General features: G+C 44.0%; 1 long non-coding RNA gene across 1 annotated transcript; it reads left to right on the forward strand.

The window, feature by feature from the left end:
- The first annotated feature begins 5,007 nt into the window (after window positions 1–5,007).
- On the forward strand, window positions 5,008–7,411 carry LOC140222120 (uncharacterized). Its single transcript, XR_011897671.1, has 2 exons — window positions 5,008–6,920; window positions 7,036–7,411. It is a non-coding gene; the product is annotated as an uncharacterized lncRNA (long non-coding RNA).
- The last annotated feature ends 274 nt before the right edge of the window (window positions 7,412–7,685 follow it).

Here is a 7,685-nt window from a genome sequence, read left to right on the forward strand (position 1 = left end):
AGCAAGGAGCCTGCGGTTTGGGAAGCATAGGACAGGATAAAGGTGGGTCCCACCTGTAAGCAAAAGAGGAAGGAGGGGTTGTTATCCTCTGCAAAGGTGGAAGACAGTATAGCCCCCAATGCAAGTTCTAACATACTTTGTAATCTTGGAAACAGTGCATACACAGTTTTATCTTGATGAAACTCTTTTCCTCTCCCACTTCATTATTATCTTGCCATGTCATCACATATGTTGATGTGTCACTGTATTTAATATGCATAAAATCTCTATAAAACTTGCATTGGATTAGCCTTATAGATTTAGGGTCCCTTTGGGTGGGCTTAAAAGTGCTTTGGATAAAAAAAACCAAAAGCCAACCAAAGGGTGTAGCCCCTATCAGCTGCTATCTGTAAAAGCTGATTTTTCACTTGTTCAATTCCCACAGCAGGTTCCCCCTTGCTTTAAGTGGCTATGGAGGGTAGAGTTCCTCGAAATTACCCACTTGCTTGGTTATGGGCGTACCGTTTTGTTTCTTTTCCTTTCATCATTGACTCCTCCCTCTCCTTTGTCGCTCCTCTGTAGCTCCGCCGGCGCCCGTCCCCACATCTGCCAGCGGTGTCTGTCCCCACCTCTATCGGCGGCACCCCTCCCCAACACCGGTGCTCCTCCGCAACTCCGCTGACACCCGTCCCCACCTTTGCCGGTGCCCCTCCCAACACCGGTGCTCCTCCCCAACTCTGCCAGTGCCCCTCCCCAACGTCGGCGCCCGCCCCCCATCCACCCGTGACAACATATGGGCGCAACCGCCCTACCCCGCTGGTGCTCCACCTACTCGGCAGCGGTGCAGCTCCTGGCCGAATCAAGTGGCAGCTCGGGGAGCTTAAATCCTGGGCCCGTCGGTGGCCGAAGTTGTCGAAGGAGGGGTTGGGAGCGGAGCTTAGGTGGTGACGTAGCTTTAGGTAGCGGCGATTAGGTTTTGGTGGTCGGAGCCAAGGGAATTTGGCCGGTAGAGGAGCTCCAGGCGGTGGGGCAATAGCGGCGGGGAAAACTTGGGTGGCGTCGAGGTGGTGCCTGTGGGACATTTGATGATGGTGGTGTATGGCCAGACTATTTGGCCGTAGCTTGCTCAGCTCAAGCAGGCGCAAGTAGAGAAGAATGGGGAAGGAAGAAGAAGACCACATCGCCACCCAACCACATCGTCGCCCCTCCATGCCGGCCGGCCGCACCGCCGCCGTCCACCACGCCGCTGGCCAACCGCGCCACCGGCCAACCACGTCGCCACCCTCCACTCCAGCTGGCCACGCCGCCGCCCACCACGTTGTGAAATGCGAGAGGGAAGAGAGAGGAAAAGAAGAGTGAAAAAATAAAAACGTGTCGGTGAAAGAGCTTTCACAGTTTCACAGCTGTTTTCAACCAAACGACTTTTAGCTTTTTCAAAGCTTATAGTTCACAGCAACTTTTTCACAGCCCACATCCCATAGCATCTTTTTCACAGCTCACAGCCCAACCAAACACACCATCCTTCCCCATCCTATCATGCACAGCCTCGCTACTGCAATTAATCATTTTACAAATAGTCAGAAAAGTCCATTGAACCTTTAGTCCTATCCAGCCGCCCTTTGCGTACATTGTCTTGAAGAGCTACATCAAGCTCGAATTGTAGCTTGCTTTGTTTTTTTATCTTATTTATTTCGATTCAGCTATTTAATGCGTGTTCGTTTTTGCTAGAAATGAAGACTAAATTAATAATATATCCTAATTTTCAAACGTCAACCACCATATATTCGCTCTCTTTTTATATATTCTTCCGTTCCTAGGAAACAAGGAACGAGTAACGATTAGTACAACTATAATTGAAATTCTTCCAAACTCGACTTAAATTGACACATTATATTCTTGTGCAACAAAGTTATAGTCTCCAATTCTACTTGAGAATTGAGATCCCAAATGCAAAGCTCAACTAGACTCAAACTCTTTTAATTAGTTGACTACTCCCTCCGCCCAAAAAAAAGCTAGCCCTCCAAAACTTATCCCACAAAGATTGTTTATATAACATTCACACCCTCCAACAAATACTTTCATAATACCTTTGTTGCCCAGTTAACGAATCGATCATTTATTTCCACCATTGATATCCAAACCAGACTCGCTAAATACGGGTGACTTATATATCCGACAATTACTGCAAGCGTGCATGCATAATTAATTCTACTTAGTAATCCATCCAATTAAGAAGAGTTGTTATAGGTACTTTGGACTTTTAGCACTACTACTATTTTTAGAATCTTTACGAGGGGGAGGGATTACAACTAAAAGAGTATGAGTCTAAGTCTAAACTAGTACATTGGTTTATATTTGTGATAAGATAGTATAACCATAGTAAAAATTTATGTTTCACGAGAATTGCTAAAACCAAAGCAACGCGCGCAACAATAAAGATTGAAATACCACGACATGCAGCTCAAATTTTGTATCCACTCTGGTCCTTTTTACGTCTGCCAATCGAGACGTGACGTGAGCAATATGATTTCACAGTACCTGTTTTTTAGTTTTTCGGGACCTGTTTTTTAATTTAAGATATAAAATAATCATTTAATTTCATTTCAGATTTTGTTATAAAAAGAGAAAAAAAGTATCGTCTGTTACTCAAAATCCTCGAGTGCCGCCTCCACCGCCGCCTGTTGTCTCCTCGGCCTCGCTGCATCCGCCTCCGGCTGGAACCGCCGCCGCTGCCCAGCCAACTGCTTCATCCACCATCTCATCAAGCCACTGCCACCGCCGCCGCTCCGCGTAATCGCACTCGCACTGCCCTTCGCCTTTCATACGTGACCCCACCTGGCCCACCACCGCCATCTCCTCCCTCCCCTCTCCGGCCGCTGAAACCTCGCGCCTTCCTCCTCTAACCGCATCCTCTGTCAGGGTCCGAGTAAGTGCTTGCCCACCTTACTGGTAATTTTGGGAGTCGATTTTTTTTTAATTCAACAGATTGTGATGGATTTTTGAACTGAACTTACCAATGTAGCATTGTTCAGGTCACAATTTTACTCTCTTTTTTTCAGATTAGCAAGCATGAAGCTAAGGCTTCAGGATTTACTTAATGCAAAGTTATTGTGATGTTAAGTTTCATGAGATTTTTTTTTTGTGAAATTTGTGAAAGTTAAGCATTATGTAAATTTGAATACCACATCGCAGAAACATGTTCTAGTTCAAATTTTTGTGATTTCTTTCATCCCTTTAGAAAGCAGTAGCATTAGCTTAAGGTATGTTTTCTTAAAAGGAACAAGCATGGTGATGAAATTGTTCAGACAAAATTGCTGATCACAAGTGAAGCATGTTCAAGTATTCCTATTTTCAATCTGTTCGGGTACAATATTTTCATGTATTAGTCCATGGGTATTGCAATCCCGGACTTCTCAATGCATTTAAAAATAAAAAAATATACAAGAATAAGGGAGATATTCGAAGTTGTACTAATTACCGAGGAATTAAGTTGATGAGCTATGCTATGAAGCTATGGGAGAGAGTTATCGAGCATCGTTTGAGAAGGATAACACGGGTCTTTATGAACCAATTTGATTTTATGCCTGGAAGGTCAACCATGGAAGTTATTTTCTTAATAAGATAAGTTATGGACTGGTATAGGGAGAAGAAGAAGGACCTACACATGATTTTCATTGACTTGGAGAAGGCATATGACAAAATACCAAGGAATGTTATGTGGTGGGCTATAAACAAATATAAAGTCCCAATGAAGTACGTTGGACTTATTAAGGACATGTACGACAATGTTGTAACTAGAGTCCGAACAAGTGATGGAGACATAGATGACTTTCCGATTAGAATAGGACTACATCAAGGGTCTGCTTTGAGCCCTTATCTATTTGCCTTGGTGATGGATGAGGTAATAAGGGACGTTCAAGGGGATATCCCTTGGTGTATGCTCTTCACGGATGATGTAGTGCTAGTTGATGAAAGTCGAGCAGGAGTAAATAGAAAATTGGAGTTGTGGCGGGAGATCCTAGAGTCAAAAGGTTTTAGACTCAGCAAAACTAAAACTGAATATATGAGATGTGACTTTGGCACTACTACACATGAAGAGGGAGATGTCAATTTGGAAAGCCAAGTAGTGCTCAGGAAGGATACATTTCGATATTTGGGATCAATGCTATAACGAAATGGGGATATTGATGAGGATGTTAGTCATAGAATCAAAGCGGGGTGGATGAAGTGGCGCTAAGCATCAGAAATTTTATATGACAAGAGGATACCATTGAAGCTAAAAGGCAAGTTTTTTAGGACGGCGATTAGACCTGCAATGCTGTATGGTGCAGAATGTTGGCCTACAAAAAGACAACATGTCCAGCAGACAAGTGTTGTGTAAATGCATATGTTGCGTTGGATTTGTAGTCATACAGGATAGGAACGAGTCCAGAATGAGGATATACGTGATAGGTTAGGGGTAGCACTAATTGAAGAAAAACTTATCCAACACCGGTTGAGATGGTTTGGACATGTCCAACGAAGGCCTCCAAAGGCACCGGTGCGTAGTGGAACCATAAGGTGTGACAGTAATGTGAAGAGAGGCAGAGAAAGATCAAAATTGACATGGGAAGAGGTAATAAAAGGAGATTTGAAGGGATGGAATATACCCAAAGATTTAGTCCTGGATAAGAGTGCTTGGAAAACAGCTATTCATGTGCCCGAACCCTTATTTGTGGTTCTTGTTGGGTTTCAACTCTATCCTACCCCAAATTGCTTGGGACTGAAAGGTTATATTGTTGTTGTTGTTGTTTTTAAGCAGTTATAGGATATGTATTTTGAAATTTAACTTATCTTTAATACTTTGGTGCTTTTGCTTTTACCTTCATTGTCATTCAGTCTTGAAATTGCTACACATAAGAAATATATACAATATGGCTGGAAATTCTGCTGATGCAGCAGCCAAGGAGACGGGGGTGTTGCATATTGGACAAATTCAAGAGACCCAAGTAAGTGACGTGGCATTTCCTTTGCTGTGCTACTGCAAACTAATTGTGGAGGAAGTTTATCCTCTCCAAGCATCCTTCCCTTGCATTGCTATAAATCCTTTTCTGTAGTAAGTACCCATATCTTGTTTCTCTGTATGAGTGTGAATAAATGGTGGGGCACCTGCATTTCATTTCAGTGCACACCACCAGAGGATGATGATGAAGCACAAGTGGATGGGACATCTCAAGATGGAGTGCCAGGTGACAGTTCTACCTTATATTTTCTCATTGCTGTGTTTCTTACCCAAATGTGAAGCTTCTGCTATCTTCTTTTTTGGGCCAATTGCATTATTGCCATTGCTTTGAATCGTTATCGTGAATTTGCCACTGAAAAAGAGGCAACTGCAAATTTGCTACCGAAATAGCGTGTAACCGAACAAACTTGCCATTGGACTAACAGATCTCACAAAAGCTGTTTATCTTGTGCAAACGCCCCTCGTTCCTCTCCTGTGCTGAGGTCCGGTGCTGCTTGCTGCTTGCTTGGCTGTCTCACCACATGCTCATATCACCACCCTCCTCATCTCCACCCATCCTTTGCTGCTGCCCTTCCCGGTCACAGGCTCACAGCCTCCTGCCAAGCAGCTCCTTTGCCGCCACCTGGAACTCAGACAGGAATCCCACTGCTTGCTCATGCGGCACTGAGCTCATGCACAGGAACCACAGATGGAGGATAGGAAGGGTACAGTCCGTCTCTGCAACCTGGGCCGCACAAGCCACCTCGCCTTTCGTTACCCAAAAAAAAAAGCCACCTCGCCTTTCTCGCTCCACTCATCTCCTACCCTGTCGTCACGCGCTCTCTGCTCTCTTTTCGCTTGGCTCCCTCACCGCGTGTGCATAGGAGCTCACTGTCCCTGCATATTGTGAGGACTGAGTAGGAGCACTTGCATTTGTTGCTGGATCTGGAGGTCAACAAACAGCTGCCGCCATGGGAGAAAGGGCTCTGAGTGTTCGATGTATAAGCACTTTTAGATTTAATTCATCGTATTCATGATTTATTTCTGGATTAAATTAAAACTAAAAGTGCTTATATATCCAACAATCCAAAAATCTTATTGTAGGCACTTTAGTTTTATGGTTGGATTTCTTGATGCACTGAGGCCAGCACCGTTTGCTAGCGTGCACTTCAAGAGGTGGCAGGTGAAAGCCACGCTATAGCTTACTACCATGAAGGTGTTCTGGGTGTCCAATGGCAAGCCGAAAGGGATTCTCTCTCCTAAAAAGGAGAAAGAATATTCGGAAGCCAACACAATCTTCTTGGGCGTTGTGATTGGTGCACTTGCAGAACATATGCAGGATGTGTACCTTCATCACACGGTCGCAAAGGAGTTGTGGAACGATCTGACTGCTAACTATGGTGGCTCAGATACTGGCACTGAACTGTACATCATTGAGCAGTATCATGACTACAAGATGGTTCACGGAAAATCTGTAGTCGCTCAGGCTCATGAATTATAGTGCATGGTGAAGGAACTCGATCTGCTAAAGATTGCCGTGTCCGACAAGTTTGTGGCTGGGGGCATTATTGCCAAGTTACCTCCATCCTGGAGGGATTTCGCCACTTCTCTCAAACACAAGAGGACAGAAATTTCTGTTTCAGACTTGATTGCGTCTCTTGATGTTGAGGAGAAAGCTTGGGCTAAAGATGGACGATCTAAAGCTATTGAGGGTCAGACCAGTGCCAATATGGCGTACCAATCACATCATAATGGCAATGGTGGCAAGGGCAAGGGCAAGAACAATAAGCCTAAGCAGTCCACTACCTTCAAGAAGAAGAAGAACAAGGAGAACGAGGGATGCTTCGTGTGCGGTTCTATTGACCATTGGGCAAAGAAGTGCCCAAACCGCAAAGGAAGAAAAACCTCCACAGCAGAAGTCTGTGAGCATGGTGACCAGCGTTGGAGACGGAAATAGTGGGTATGATAATTTACCTTCTGTTTTTTCAGTGTTTCAGTCTACTAATACTTGGTGGCTTGATACTGGTGCTAATGTTCATGTGTGTGTTGATGCCTCCTTGTTTTCATCTTACCAGGTCGCTCGGGATTCCTCCATCCTAATGGGGAATGGGTCACATGCTTATGTTCATGGTGTTAGTACGGTAGATCTGAAGTTTACTTCGGGAAAGATCGTGCAACTAAAGAACGTGCAGCATGTCCCTTCTATCAGGAAGAATCTAGTTAGTGGCTCCCTTTTGTGTAGGGATAGTTTTAAGGTAGTGCTTGAGTCTAATAAAATTGTCGAGTCTAAGAGTGGACAATTTATTGGTAAAGGCTATGAGTGCGGAGGCTTGTTCCGCTTTTCCCTTTCAGATTATTGCAATAAGTCTGTGAACTATATTTGTGATGGTATTAATGAGAGTGATGCTAGTGTTTGGCATTCACGTTTATGTCATCTGAATTTTGGTTCTATGTCTCGACTTTCCAGCCTGTGTTTAATTCCGAATGTTTCCATTGTCAGAGGTTCTAAGTGCTATAGTTGTGTGCAATCTAAGCAACCTCGAAAACCTCACAAGGTAGCTGAGGAGAGACACTTGGCACCACTTGAACTAATTCATTCTGATATATGCGAGATGAATGGTGTGTTGACCAAAGGTGAAAAAAGATATTTCATGACTTTGATAGATGATGCATCTAGATATTGCTATGTATATTTATTGAAAACGAAAGATGAGGCTCTTAACTA

The sequence above is a fragment of the Setaria viridis genome, chromosome 3 (genome assembly GCF_005286985.2).
Source record: "Setaria viridis chromosome 3, Setaria_viridis_v4.0, whole genome shotgun sequence".
Lineage (NCBI taxonomy): Eukaryota > Viridiplantae > Streptophyta > Magnoliopsida > Poales > Poaceae > Setaria > Setaria viridis.